Source organism: Macaca fascicularis, chromosome 18 (assembly GCF_037993035.2).
Source record: "Macaca fascicularis isolate 582-1 chromosome 18, T2T-MFA8v1.1".
NCBI lineage: Eukaryota > Metazoa > Chordata > Mammalia > Primates > Cercopithecidae > Macaca > Macaca fascicularis.
In genome coordinates, this window is record NC_088392.1 from 25,227,578 (window position 1) to 25,244,054 (window position 16,477).

Sequence of the window (16,477 nt, forward strand, 5' to 3'; positions counted from 1 at the left end):
GAGGTAGGAAGATCACTTGAGGCTAGGAGTTCGAGACCAGTCTGAGCAACACAGTGAGACCCCTGTCTCTAAAAATATATACAATAGCATTAGTGTCTTTTCCCAGGGTAGTTGTGAAGATGAAATGAGATCAATTTGGAGATTGAAACATAGGAAACACTTACTAAATCACAGCTGTGACTACATACTTGCTCCTAACTTAAATGCCATAGAAATTTGAGGCCAGAAGTTTTCTAAAGACAATCAAGCTATGCTATAAGACCAGGCCTCTTAGAAAAGTGGAAAGTATACCAGGAAAAATACCAGGATAGAAATTAAACCCTTTAAAGATGATAAGACCACTTGCTACTGAGGGGTCTTGTTATCCTCCACACAGATCCCTGCAAGCTCCGGTAGGATTGGGTAATCTTAGGTGATAAGGGAGATGTAAAGAATTACGTCTCCTGATAAACCACTTTGGTTTTGTTTGCCCATACTTTAAGGAGATATGGGTGACACAGATAAAGTACTGACAAAAGCCCCAGGTGGGCTTAAAATGCCTCCTCATGCCTGGGAGGGTTGGAGGCTGATGACATTCAGGGCTGACCGGCTACTGTGCTTGCTCCATGTTATCTCTGTGGCCGTGTGCTCAGCACCCTCAGGGGCCAGGTCAGGCAGGAGCACTTCAAAGAGAGTAGAGTGAGAGTTTGGCGGCTTGTTAGTCAGCCAGACTCTCTGAAGAGAGAAAGTGCCCTTGGGTCTCAAGAACGTTGTGTTATGTCATCATTGGAAGACACTCTACAGATAGGCGGGAGGAGCTGTGTGGAATGCAGGGTCAGGCAAGCCTTCAGCTGGCCAAGTCAGACTAGGTAGAGTGACTGTGGTCGTACTGTGGGAACACTGAGGAGAAGTGGTTGGTTCTGACTGGGTGAGATGGCGGAACAGGGCGGAATGAAGACTTCACAGGAATAATGGCAGCCTCTGAGCAGGTCCTTGAATGAAGAATGACTAGGATGTTGTTAGGCAGAGAAGAGATGATGAATTCTCCAGGCTGAGGGGACAGCCATCACCAGGGTGTGGTGGCATTAAACACCCAGGTCGGTGCGGTATATTCCACAGCAAGGAAGTGTATCATTTTACCAGATGTTTCCATCCACTTCCCTCCACCAACCTAATACAAGCAAAAACCAGCTCTTTCCCATGAACATATGCCATATTTAAAGACATGCAAATATAACAACTTGCTGAAGATTGAAAAGTATTTCTAAAAGCCATGTTGACTAGAGTGAGAGGAAACAAGAATGCCAGTGGGAATCTAAATTAGTACAACCTTTGGTAAAGCAATTTGCTACTATCTGGCAAAAAAAATTATCTGTGTGTAGCCTTTGACTTTGCATTTCCACAATGTATAACTCTATCCTACAGAGAAAAAATGTATATGAGGGTTTCACTCATTTATTAAGTAAATATTTCCTGCCTCCCCACACATGACAAAGCACTGGTGTCACTATTAGAAATACAATAATGAGGCCGGGCACGGTGGCTCACGCCTGTAATCCCAGCACTTTGGGAGGCCGAGGCGGGCGGATCACAAGGTCAGGAGATCGAGACCACGGTGAAACCCCGTCTCTACTAAAAATACAAAAAATTAGCCGGGCGCGGTTGTGGGCGCCTGTAGTCCCAGCTACTCGGGAGGCTGAGGCAGGAGAATGGCGTGAACCCGGGAGGCGGAGCTTGCAGTGAGCCGAGATCGCGCCACTGCACTCCAGCCTGGGCGACAGAGCGAGACTCCGTCTCAAAAAAAAAAAAAAAAAAAAAAGAAAAAAAGAAATACAATAATGAACAAGGCAGAAAAATCCCAGCCCTCATGAAACTTATATGAACAAATAAGCAAATCATGTTATTTAATTTCGGATATTGATAAGTGCTATGAAATAAGTTAGGAAGAAAAAGAATGACAGAGGGAGTTTCTCTCTGAGAAGGTGACATTTGAACAGGAACTGACTTGTGGGTAAAAGGGCCATGAGGAGATCTAGAGAGACAGTCTCTTAGGCAAAGGACATGTTTATTTTAACAATGGGGATGTATAATAGCAAAAGAAACCCACAAACAAAATATTGAAAATAATGTTTTTTGTTTTTTCAGACTATGTTAAATAAGTTTATGCATATGTGAAATGGAATACTATGCAATATAGTTTAAGAGAATAAGGTGTTCTAATGTACTAATAATAGCATATTTTCCAAGTTACATTTAAATTATCTTTTGAAAAAGTTCTGGTTTTAAATATAGCATGATACCATTTGTGTCCTTCTAGAATTCCCCCCCCCCCTTTTTTTTTTTTTTTTTGTTGTTGTTGTTTTGAGACGGAGTTTCACTCTTGTTGCCCAGGCTGGAGTGCAATGGCACAATCTTGGCTCACTGCAACCTCCGCCTCCCGGGTTCAAGCAATTCTCCTGCCTCAGCCTCCCAAGTAGCTGGGATTACAGGCATGTGCCGCTCCACTCAGCTACTTTTGTATTTTTAAGAGACATGGGTTTCTTTTATTTATTTATTTATTTATTTTGAGACGAAGTCTCACACTGTCACCCGAGCTACTATGCAGTGCAGTGATCATGGCTCGCTGCAGCCTCCACCTTCCAGGTTCAAGCGATTCTCCTGCCTCAGCCTCCTGAGTGGCTGAGACTACAGGTGTGCGACACCACACCTGGCTAATTTTTTTTTTGTATTTTTAGTAGAGATGGGGCTTCACTATGTTAGCCAGGCTGGTCTCGAACTCCTGACCTCGTGATCCACCCACCTCAGCCTCCCAAAGTGCTGGGATTACAGGCGTGAGCCACCACACCTGGCCCAGACACGGGGTTTCTCCATGTTGGTCAGGCTGGTCTCAAACTCCCGACCTCAGGTGATCCGCCCCCCTCTGCCTCCCAAATGCTGGGATTACAGGCGTGAATCTTATAGAATTATTGATCTTTCTGGTAAACCACTGAACATAGTTTTTGAGTTGTCAAAGTGGATCCAAAGCTATTCTTATGTCCAGAGCTGGCTTCTTGGTGTCACATAGGACCCCATACTGAGTTTAACACTCTGTTGTCACCATTGAAAGAGTGAATTGAAAAGAATTGCACCATATTGAAATTCTTAATAATTTGTGAACCTGAGGCCCCACATGTGCATTTTGCACTGGGCCTCACAAATTATTTGGCTGGTGTTGCATAGGGCACTGCACCATTTTTGGAGATGTGAGGCTTGTAACACTGATTATCTGTCCCAATAGCAGGTGTAAATTGCTGAAATCAGAGTGAAATTGGCATCAAGAGTCACTGGAAAAATTGGCCGGGCGTGGTGGCTCACGTCTGTCATCCCAGCACTTTGGGAGGCTGAGGCAGGTGGATCACGAGGTCAGGAGTTCAAGAACAGCCTGGCCAAGATGGTGAAACCCCATGTCTAATAAAAGCTACAAAAAAAAAAAAAAAAAATTAGCCAGGCATGGTGGCAGGTTCCTATAATCCCAGCTACTCAGGAGGCTGAGGCAGGAGAATCACTTGAACTCGGGTGGTAGAGGTTGTGGTGAGCCGAGATTACGCCACTGCACTCCAGCCTGGACGACAGAGTGAGACTCCGTCTCAAAAAAAAAGAAAAAAAAAAAAGAGTCACTGGAAGATTAACAGACAGCTGTGCTCTACCTAAGCAATACTGCTCCTCCCCTCTGCTTGAGAGTTTTAATAAAGAATAGTGGGCTCAGGTGTGATATCTTCTAATTTTTCAAAACAAAAAAACTGGAAATCCAATTTTTTTATGTGAAACTCCAAACTTGGAAATGTTATCAACCAATTAACAGGTAAAATCTAAATAGAATATGTCCATACACCAAATTTGGTTTCTAGGTTTCATCCTGTTTTCTTTTCCTCAAAATGTCAGGGGGATTTGCAATCCAGGGTTTGCATTTTTACATGTTAGCTAGACACAGAGCTTTCCCCCACACAAAAGGTGTTCGAATGAGTTAGCAAAAACAAGGGCAGTGGCTGCAGTTCACATCGGAGCATGTCTAGTTGTTTTGAAGGTTCAAAGATGATGGGGTGACTGCAATCTTACTTGAAATTCAATATCTTTCCCTTACTAATTATGTTATTTGCCTTTGTTTTGAATGTTTTAGCATTATTGTTATAGGAGAACCTGGAGAATTTTATAACTGCTTCATAGTTTCAGAATATTTTTCAATTGTGATGTGAAAACCAAACAAACAAAAAAATTCTGGTGTGTGTTTGCAAGTTATGTCTTTGAGCAATGCCATTAGAGAATTTAACAAAATGAGAACCAGCCCTTGGACAGAATGCACTTTTCAGCTCCAAACACTGGAAAAGTCTTTTAGGATCAGAGGGCTTGAAAAGAAGATGAAAGTGATGTTAAAATTAAGAACAATGTAGTACAAATAATTTAGTCTTCAATTTCTGGGATTTTAATGAGTTGTCCTTTAGAGTCATACATTTAAATAGCCTTTTTTTTTTTTTTTTTTTTTGAGATGGAGTCTCGCTCTGTCGCTAGGCTGGAGTGCAGTGGCCCAATCTCAGCTCACTGCAACCTCCGCCTCCCGGGTCCAAATGATTCTCCTGCCTCAGCCTCCTGAGTAGCTGGGACTACAGGCGCACACCACCACGCCCAGCTAATTTTTTGTATTTTTAGTAGAGATGGGGTTTCACTGTGTTGGCCAATATGGTCTCTATCTCTTCCCCTCGTGATCCACCTGCCTCGGCCTCCCAAAGTGCTGGGATTACAGGCTTGAGCCATCGTGCCCGGCCTAAATAGCCTCTTAATGGAACCCCCCACACTCCCAACCCAAATCTCTGAATTTTCTGTTTCAAATCAGGAATATCCTGGATTTTAGATCATTTTAATATTTATTTGGTGTAAGAAAGATTTAGTATCTTACAAAAAAAAAAATGAAGACAATACTTTCAAAGGCCAAGGAGATGCTCTCAGTCTGTAAACTGTTTCCACTCAGTGGCAGGTTATCCACAGGTTCTTGGTGCATTCCCCATGCCTCTTTCCAACTTCATCACCTTTATGGGGGCTCATGAAAATGGCAATGGCCCCAGTGGTTGGCAATATATTTTTATGGTATCCATGAGAGAAGCCCCCTACCCGTCACTACCCAGTCAGCAAGTCCTCAGTGGTCGCTATAAAACTTAACTCTTTACAACCAGCTGTTCAGGTTAATCAGTTTCCAATGATTATAAGAATATCAGGCAATCTAACTACTGGTGGTAAGAGGATTAAGAAAACCAACTAAGGAAATTAACTGGAGGATTGTTGAGTTTTCCTTTCCATTGAGAGAGAAAACATTAAGGGGTGGGGGCATTCTCTTCATTAGCTCCCATATTATTAGGCATGTGGCCTGTCTCATGGCTGGGAACAAGCTCCGTGAAACAGCCATATTGCCTTTGTGTCACAAACCAAGATTTTCCCAGATGCTTTAAATATATGAAAGAATCTTGCTTTCCTCCCATTTTCTAGGGTTACGTTTTACTGTTTGCTATAAAAGTAAGTGGTTAGCAGATCCATTTCTCTGCCTCCAGATCTGCTGATACCTTTCGTTTTATGCAAGCCAGTTGCTTGAGAGTTACCCACCATACCTCATATATTTGTGGTCACCAATGGCACAAGACTGCAATGATTTGATTGCAATAAACAACTTCTTGAACTTGTTACCAGCATTATATTAAGGCTCGGAGTTGTTAGACAAGAATGTGTACTTTCATATTTTCCTTCTATGCCTACAAACAGAAATAATCATTTTAGAGGCAACACCATTATCTTGATTTTCCAGAACAAAATAACTTTGCATGCAAAAAAGCCAAACAACTGAATGCAACACAAACGTAACTTTCCTGAAGCAATCACGGCTCTTTACACATTTGTTATTCTGTTTGACATACACAATAAATCGTAATAGTTACCAAATTACTGTTCGGTTTCAAATGATGTGCACACATCTATAATCTTAGTTAGCTGCTTGCTGGCCTGCATCAGGAATGCCATTGCATCCTCCAGGGTAATACTATATCAATGACTTTTCCAAATAAATCTAGTTGCTGGTTTATATTAATGAACTGTCATAGTTTCTATTGTTTTCCCATGGCCTTGCAGCTGTATTCCTTCACAGGTGCTTGGCAAATTAAAATGATGCTGGTTTGGGGTTTCAGCTTGATACAAAATCACTCCTTCAGCAGATTGTTAGGAAGTTATTCATGCACGACACACATCTTCACTCCAGACATTCAGCTTCTCTGCTTATCCAATACTCATGCCTTATTGACACTTTGCATTTCTGTTCTCCTCACCAAAGAAGTACAAAGAGAGATTGTCTTTCTTGCTTAGAACATCTCTATTAAAGAATCACCAGCATTGGAAGCGTTTTTTTTTTTTTTTTTTTTTTTTTTCAGGGAAATGTGTTCTTTTCAGTTGATCCTAACACTGTGTTCACAAATCACAAACATTTATTACTGATGTTTACAGATTATTTATCTTTTGGGGTTGTTTTTGTTAACATCTATTACCCAAGGGATCAACAGACAGACAGAAAATTATTATATACTAACTATCCAAAACCACATTAAATGCTCCCTTTTGGATCTATAGTAACATTTGTTTAAAAATATTTTGCTCATGACTAACTTCTACCAGTGAAAATGAGAATGTTTAACATGCAAGTGCCTACTCAATCAAATTATCCATGCTTCAGTTTAGACGGTGCTTTCTCCCTGCACTGCAGCTCCCTGCACCGCAATTTCCCTTCATCACCCTGAATTCCTCTCTTGACCACTTGGAGGCTGTTATCACAGCACCTTCTCTCTGACCGCTGGGGTGTCCTAGGCTACCCCTCCAAGAGCCAGCACACTAACAGTTCTTTTGGGTGCTCCAGTTCATCATTTCCACAAGTCCACACACCTTCCTTTTAGGTGTGTTCCAAGTTTTGGGGATTTTGGGTTTTTATTTTGTTTTTAATATTCATCTTTATCCTTAATGCAAGGTCTGCTGCCAAATAGCTTAGCTGTATACTCAAAATTACCTATGCATCTTAATCTATGAATTCTGTTTTTATATTTGCCATTTATTACAATAGGGATGCAAATGCCAGTCCCTTTGGTATAAAGCTAAGACTTTTCTTCCAATCTCCCTCATAAACCCAAATGGCATAAAATGCTGACTGTCTACTCAATATCTCATATCCATTGCTTGTCTTCCAGCTTAAAGAGATGGAGAGAACAACACTTCCCAGCCTCCTCACACATGTGATGGTCACGGTGTTATAAATGGAAATGAGTACATGCAAGCCTTCCCCTGGCTTTTTGTGTGACGGGCATGAGGCTACAAATAGAGGTCCGTATACTAGATGCCTAAATATTTAAAGATTACAAATTGAGCTCCCATGCTGTTGAATAGAATAGCTTCTATACCACTGCTGTGGCTAGTATACCTTCATAATATCTGGAAGGCCTGGAATACTCACCTCTTTCAAGTTCCAAATCATGTGGCTTTTAGGTCCAGTGGCCTGGTTTCTTTCTCTTTCTACCCTCAACTCCAATCCATACAGCAAGGGGACTCAAGAACATGCACGAGGACATTCTAAAGTCCAAGTTTCACCCACTTCTGCCCACCTACCTCCCAAGTTCAATCTCCTCTTAGCCTGTGGGTGTGCATACCACTGGCACATTCTGCTCTTAGGAGGATAGACCCATGAAAGGGGCCCACATAGACCTACAAGTGGGCTAAAATTCCAGAGTGCCCACAGCATTGATTAGAAGAAGTGGATAAACTCTTGGTGGGCATTTTTCTTTAGTCTATTGGCCTCAATGCAGAGGGCACAGCCAGAGGAGGGCCAGGGCAGGTCCTGGAAAGCCCAAGTCCAAGGCCAATTCCAGTAATTGGGTCCTCTCAGAAAGTTCTTTAAAGGGAGTTAACTCAGCTGGGCAGCTCCTTTTGCCCTTTTACTTTACTTCCTTGTTTATACATGAGACCTCAAATACAATGGCTGGAACTATGACAGCCATTTTTCAGCATGAGGATAAAGGCCTTTCTTTAAGTCTACAGTCAAAGATCTAGAATGAGCCAAGATTTCTGCTGACCATCCCAGCTGTAGGCTGCTTATCTTTGGATTTCTTCTTAAATGAAAGAAAAAATGTCATTTCTTGTCTTTGCCATTATTTTTTAGCCCACGTTATAGCCAAACACAGCATCTCATTGACACAGATGTGTACAAGTTGAAAGGTAGATATTGATCACCTTCATTATTGTTAATCTGAGGAGTGCCTCAATACATAAAACATACAGATGCTAGAAGAGCTTAACAAATGTATTTTGAATAAAATGGACAGAAAGATGGGAGCAGAGGAAGGGAGCATTATCAGCAGAGAAAATGGAATGAACAGTGGTCTGGATGTGGGCAAGGCATATACGGAAAATGGGGAGTAGAATAATTGGATTCCTAATGGGAAAGATTACTGAGATCTGAGTTAAGATGGTTAGGTTGGGACCCACATGGAAAGGTGAAAGGAACCCAGGTTAACCTATCATTCCCACTCACCTGCACCGGGTCTGCTATGTAAGCATTCAGTTAAACGACACCTCTTTGAAGACTTCCTTCCCAGAGAATATTGACTGTACACAAGAAGACACACACACTATCACCCATATTCACTCACACTTACAAAGTATGTTGTAAAATTTCATCATTGCACATAGGACAGCAATTGTTTACCCATTTGTTTGCTCACTCCTTTGTAAAGTCCTTGGGCATCAGGACTGTCTTACTGCTTTTGTACTCTCAATGCCTAGTCTGCAGTTTGGCACATAGTAGGTATTCAATAAACCTTAGGATAATTAATTATGACAATGGGATATTACTGGGAGGAAATAATAATGTCTTCAAATGGATATTTGAAGACATTTATTTGATTAACCTGCTACTGCTAAGCTGGAGGTCTTAGAAGAAAGAAAACCTAGGCCGGGTGTGGTGGCTCATGCCTGTAATCCCAGCACTTTGGGAGGCTGAGGCAGGCAGATCATGAGGTCAGGAGATCGAAACTAGCCTGGCCAACATGGCGAAACCCCGTCTCTACTAAAAATAGAAAAAATTAACCAGGCGTGGTGGCAGGCACCTGTAATCCCAGCTACTCGGGAGTCTGAGACAGGAGAATCACTTGAATCCAGGAGATGGAGATTACAGTGAGCTGAGATCATGCCACTGAACTCCAGCCTGGGTGAGAGTGAGACTTTGCTCATATTGAAAAAAAAAAAAAAAAAAAAGGAAGGAAGGAAGGAAGAAGAAAGGAAGGAAGGAAGGAAGGAAGGAAGGAAGGAAGGAAGGAAGGAAGGAAGGAAGGAAGGAGAAAGAAAGAAAGAAAGAAAGAAAGAAAGAAAGAAAGAAAGAAAGAAAGAAAGAAAGAAAGAAAGAAAGAAAGAAAGAAGAGAGAGAAAAAACTAAATGAGGCTATTTCAACAGTTCAGGTTTAAAGAAATTCCTGGTACTGAATGAAGAACACCAGGAATAGAAAGTGAGTGGTAGATGCAATGACTATTGCAAATAAAATTAAGAAAGCAGAAATGAGATTAAATTCAAACTGCAAGGAGTAGAATTTCCAGATGACAGGGAGATTTTGAGATTGAGTGACTATAAGAATGATGGTACTAGAGTGAAAAATATGAAAATCAAGCAGAGAAACTTGTTTCAATGAAAAAATCAAATAAGTGCTGGTTTAATCTTGCTAAGACTGAGTAGTCAGTGAGACATTAAAGTAATAATGTTTAATAAGAAACTAGAAATGTAAGAAAACTTTAGAGTACTTTCTACTTTTTAATACTGGTGAATGTTCATTCAATTCCCTTGCTGTGCTTTTCTTTATTTAATTTAATATTCAAAATTTTAAATGTAATTTTCTCCATTTCACAGATGAGGAGACTGAAGCACATTGAGATTTAGTCAATTGCCCAAGGACATAGAGCTGGTAAGTGTCAGAGTCTGGGTTCAAACCCTGGCAGCCCAGGTAAATCACCATCTCAACCAGCTTCAGGCTGTGGGGCTTTCTTGGTCTGCCCATTCTGGGTCCCAGAATCATGCTTGCAATTCTCAAAGGAGTCCACTCATTCTGTGCCTTCATACTTAGAAGTAAATTTCCCCAAAATGATTTTCAAATGTAGAATACCAGTTCTACGTGGCAACATGTATTCCCCAAAAGTAGGGGGAGGAGAGGAAACACAGAGGATTTTTAGGGCAGTGAAACTATTGTGGATGATACAAACAATGGTAGATAACTGTCATTATACATTCGCCCAAACCCATAGAATGTACAACACCAAGAGCGAACCCTAATGTAAACTGTGGACTCTGGGTGATAATGATGTGTCAATGTGGGTTCATCCAATGTAATAAAATCACCACTCTGGTAGGGGGTGTTGAAAATGCGGGAGACTGTGCATGTGTGGGGCTGGCATTTATCTGGGTACTTTCTATACGTTCCTCTCAATTTTGCTGTGAACCTAAAATTTCTCTTTAAAATAAATAGTCTTTTTTTTTTTTAAAGGGGAAGTTGTATTCAATTAGGCAGAATTCAGTTTTGCAGGACTTCTCAGAGCCTGTAACATGCTAATAAACATTATGAGGCAGAGTACAGCGTCTTCCCAGACTTCTTGGCCAAAGAATATATTATTTTTCTCTGGGATGTCAAAGGCCTGGTGCTCCATGGGACCCCCTTTGGAAGTTGCTCAGCTCAGTACTTCATGAAAGCAACAAAAATTTTGTTGCAGAGGTCTGACCCCACATTATCAAGTAAAATAAAAATACACTTTACTTTAGAATCATAGTTTCCAGTCTTGACTGAATCACCTGGAGACTTTAAAAAATAGATTAATGGCCAGATCACACTCTCAGATGTTTGGATTCTATGGTTCTAAGCTAAGGCCCAGGAATCAAAGATTCTTGATGGTTTCTAAAGTATAGCCAAGTTTGAGAAGATTATTCCTGCTCTAAAATAATCTTAAGCATAATTATCATTTTTATTTTTTATTTTTTGTAGAGATGGGGTCTTGCTCTGTTGACCAGGCTGGTCTCAAACTCCTGGCCACAAGTGGTCTTGTCACTTTGGCTTCCCCAAGTGCTGGAATTACAGGCATGAGCCACCATGCCTGGCCCTTAAGCATAATTATATACAGAAAACTACACATGACCCAGATTGGGTTTTAATTTCCTGTTGTTAAGGAATTATCAGTAACCACTAGAGAATCATCACCATTCTGATCAAGGCCTGGATTTCTCTTCTGTTTCATCCAGAATCCCCGAGGTGCCCACTTCCTTTTTTGTCATGCACTGGTCCATGCTGGGATGCTGTTCCTGCCTATCAGATTCCTTATTACACTGTTTTACATCCCATTGCATTTTCTACTGATTCCAATGCTCAATAATGACACAAGTAAGGTCTTTATCAACAGCATTAGAACAGTTGGCTTCTTACAATGCGTATTGTGCTAAAAGTCTGACATCAGTTGTTTATACCTCTACTTATACGATACCGCTGCTCTGTTACCTCTCTCGCACGCTCTCTCCCCGTCTCTCCCTCCCTCCCTGTCTCTCTCTCCCTCCCCTTGACTCTCTCATTGGAGCCTTTATTGACATTGCTAGTTGCCTCTGTGCTCTGCCCCCATGTAATGCGTTCTGCCTGCTCCAGAAGAGATAAGATGGTTGTCTTATATTTTGTTTTCATTTTTGGCAAGGAAAGTGGCTTTCAAACTTAATGTGAGGTGGAAATGGATTCTTCATTTTAGGGGAAAAAAAATCAACCCTAGGATATATCCTGCATGTGTCTATTAAACATTCTTTTTAACTTTAGCAGCTGGGCCGTTCACTCTCTCAATATTTCACAACCATTTCCATGCAGATGACTTTATAGTCTGGGATGGTTGCCTCCATCCTTCCTTAGCCTTATCTCATATGATCAGCACTGCAAAAAGCACAAGTTTCTGGCCCCAGAGGCAGGTGAATCTCTACACTAAGAGATTCAGAATCATTAAAAGCTCAGCCATAATTTCACCCTGAGTCATATCAGAGACACAAAGTGATGCCTGCAGAAGCCTGGAGACAGCCAAAAGTTAGGAAGTGTCAACAAGGAAAAGAGTAGAAGACTGGATAAAATTGTGAAGGAAGTGGGGAAAGATAGGAAGCAGAAGGAAAGGGAGAAAATAAAGGAGAAAGGGAAGAGAAGGGGAGGGGAAGGTAAGAGGAGAGGGGAAGGGAGGAGGGAAGGGGAGGAGAGAAACAAGACAGGAATTACAGGATACCATCTACTATGGCCTCAGGTGCCATTTAGCTTCATACTTTGACTAACTCTTCCCTAGACACCAGACAGATCATATCAACACAACTAACCCCTGTTCTTCTTCATAAGATTATGATCAATAACAGCTTTATGAATTGTAGTGATATGTAGTTAAGTGAAAACAATCAGTAATTGACTCAAATTTAGAGAATAGTCACCTAGTCAACCAAATATTTGGGGAAAAAACAAAGCTCAAACTTTAATTCTAATAAAACAGTATTTCATGGACTTATTAAAATGATTTTGAGGTTACCAGTGCACAAGTATGGCCTGCCTTTTTTAATTAGTCAAATAGAAAAATATCTGCTATCCACAGTGTCTTTTATGATTTGAATTAAACCTTTCCCATGGAGTTGATTGCTGAGGATCTTTCATCAAGCTTCTTGTTAATATTCCTTGTAATATTCCCACCTGTTCTGATGTCAGTCTGGCTCATCCATCACCCCTGAGGAGTTATTGTCGCATCCAGGGCCACCAACTCATTCTGCATCGCAAATAACGCTCTGATGCAGCCAGAGATTTATGACCCATCTCTGATTCTATCATCTCAGGCCAGGCTGGTCTAGGCTTTTGACTAGACACCTCGATAGTGTAATTGTGTTAAAAATTTCCCTCCACTGCTGGCAGAGTCTAACTTCTAACAATAGAGGAGACGCTTAGATTCCATAAGATCCGGAACAGGCTGACCTACTGTGGATCCCCTTAATCAACATGTCCCAAACTAACATGGGACACATTTTATGCACAAGTGGAATGTGCACGTCTGTGCGTGCACTCGCTCTCTCTCTGTTTCCTCTTCTCTCACTCCAGTTATTGAAATAAATTATTTATTTTCCTTACTTCTTTCACATTACCTGAATTCTCAGCTAGTCTGAATTCTTTCTTTCATTATTTACTATTTCAAAATCTACTAAGTAGCTTATATCACTAAGAATGTTCATTCCAAAATGCTGGTGATGCATTCAGGATCAGCTCCTTTAAAATTAGCCCACATAATTAATGCAATATTTCTGAAAGTAAGGCTTGGCTTCCTTCAAAAATGCTGTGAATTCTTAATATGTTCTCAAGAACAGGAAATGGGCCGCTCTTTTGACAAGGTCATCACATGGCTTTATTTATTTATTTATTTATTTAAGACATAGTTTCGCTCTTGTTGCCAAGGCTGCAGTGCAATGGCACAATCTTGGCTCACTGCAACCTCTGCCTCCCGGGTTCAATAAATTCTCCTGCCTCAGCCTCCCAAGTAGCTGCAATTACAGCCATGTGCCACCACGCATTGCTAATTTTGTATTTTTTTTTAGTAGAGACAGGGTTTCTCCATGTTGGTCAGGCTGGTCTTGAACTCCTGACCTCAGGTGATCTGCCTACCTTGGCCTCCCAAAGTGCTGGGATTACAGGTGTGCACCACCGCTCCCGGCCATAACATGGCTTTTTAGTGTTCTCTATTTGATGTGTAGGTAGGAGGGATGGAAGATTCAATAAATAATAAATAAATCAATCACAGAAATAGATACTGAACCCACTTACATTCTGGGTTTTAACTCAGTTCAGCAGTCATTTCTTCACGAAGCCATGCAATACTTTATCTGCTTTTCATGTAACCCATGCCCTTTGTGTCTGAGCAGGCAAGGTGAGAGATTCCCTGAATACATGGGCCCTCTGTACATTTTATTTTGATGCTTCTCAAGGAAAGGGTTCCATTGGGGTGGATGTTCTGCTGGTTGTTGATTCAGTCTCAGCTTCCTCAGTGACAGCCTGTCTCAACACTGTCAATACCTCTTCAGTGTTGACAATAAGCAGGCATGATGGCAGGCTGTTCTTGTCTGCTCACTTAATGACTTCACTGATGACATGCAGGTGTGCACTGATGTTGTACCTCGTCTTGAAGTTTTCATGGTGGTTGGAGGGCTGGCTCCATTAACTTCTAGTCTTGTGAGAATAAAGAAAACTGTTCTGGGCGCTCGCCAGCTCGAGATGAGCAATGTACGAATCCCCGACTCATAATTTTCAATACAGTATTAAGGATAGATTAGGTCACTTCATCTAATAGACTGAAATGCATCCGGACCATGCTTTTAGTTACAAGCACTTGAAGAAGTTAGTCTACCCTTCCCACTTAACAGCTGTAACATTGTTCAGCCTTTAAATGCAAGGACTCTAAGCATAGTTCCAAACATTCAATAACAAATTTGCTTCACTCATTTTGTGAAGTTTCACTTGTCCTTTCGGCACATAAGAGACAATAAAGCTTGGTGTTTATGCACATGAACTGTGGAACCAAACAGTCCTGATTTGAATGCCAGCATTGGTCAACATCTCTGTGACTCACTTTCCCCACATGTGCCTTTGAACAAAACAATAGTACCTCCTTTCTACGGTTACAATTAAAATCAAACAAGGCCTGGCATATAGTACGTGCTCAATAATGGTGAGCTGTTATTAATGGAACTGAAAGCAAAAAGGAGGTGAAATGATTTTTCTTAGGACTAGAGAAGGGGCCTAAGACAGGCCTGGGAATCCAAAGCTGGTCTTGAGATCACCTTTCCACAGCTGCATCCAACAGATAAAATCCCCCAGACAGTGCAGGCTATCAGTGGTGATTGAGTGATTGATTCCTTTATATCTGTTTGCTTGTTTACTCTGCCGCTCACTACTTTTAAGAACACTTTTTCCCTGAAGTTGTTTGTTCTTTTCCCTAATTGTCATCTTGGGTGTCTAGTGCTGACACGGCTGCTAAAGCTCGTGCAGAATCTGTGTCTGTCAACACCGGGCTTGACTTTGCCTCTAATGCGGTTAGTTACCAGTTGCTCCGGGATGGAAGGTGATGAAGGGACACTTGTGAATATGTTAATTTGCTCAGTTTCCTAATGGAGCCTACAGGAATGTGGACATTGATACAGGACTAGACTTGACCTAGCCAATCATCACATATGTACTGGACATCAATTACATACAGAAAGATAGAATGGGGGAGAGCAGAGGATGACTAAAGAGAGGAAATAGGCATTATTTATTCAGGGCCTTAGGTGCACTAGGCATAGCGCTAGGCACTTCAGATGAATCCCCATCCTATTTGATAGATGAAGAAGTAGAATCTCAGAAGGTTGTGCTAGAAACAGCTACACCTAAGAAGGCTGACTCCAGAGTTGACCAAGAACAACGTTATGGATGGAAGTGATTGATACATAAATGAAAGAAATTTACATCACTGTGTCCTTGTATTAATCCATTTTCATGCTGATGATAAAGACATATTTGAGACTGGGTAATTTATAAAGAAAAAGAGGTTTAATGGACTCAGTTCCACGTGGCTGCGGAGGCCTCATAATCATGGCAGAAGATGAAGGCACATCTTACATGGCAGCAGGCAACAGAGAATGAGGGCCCAGCGAAAGGGGAAACCCCTTATAAAACCACCAGATCTCATGAGACTTATTCACTACCATGAGAACAGTATGGGGGAACCACTCCCATGATTCAATTATCTCCCACTGAGTCCCTCAACAACACATGGGAATTAGGGGAGCTACAATTCAAAATGAGATTTGGTTTGGAACATGGCCAAACCTTATCAGTCCTTAAGAGATAACAAGACCTATTCTTATTCCCACTCCATGAGTATCCTGTCCCTTCTTGTTATATTTAATTCCTTCACTTGTACCCTGGATTTCGTCCTCTCTAGGATCATGAGATCCTATTTCTCCCAGTACCAGGCCACCTCACCCTGACCTAGTCCCACTCTAGTTGTTCTATTTCTGCACATCATTGTTTGCAAGTTCTGCTAACCCTCTTCCACCCTGATGGAGTGCACTCACATGTAACTCTGAAGGGCATGCATGAAAAGCAAGGGCAAGTGCATCAGGAGAGTCAATATAAGACAGTGGTCAAGAGCCTGGGCCATGTATCCAGCTTTCCAGAGGTAGCATCTTGTCTTTACTGTCTACAAGCCCTGCATCAGTTTTCTCATCTGTAAAAAGATGGGAATAGTTGCATATATGTCATTAACTTGTAAGAATTATAAAATTTAATCATATTAAAAATAATTTAATAATTTAATTATGATGCCTAGAACATTGCCCATGATAGCACTTATGCGTAGTAAACACCAACTATTCTCTGTACAGGCTAAG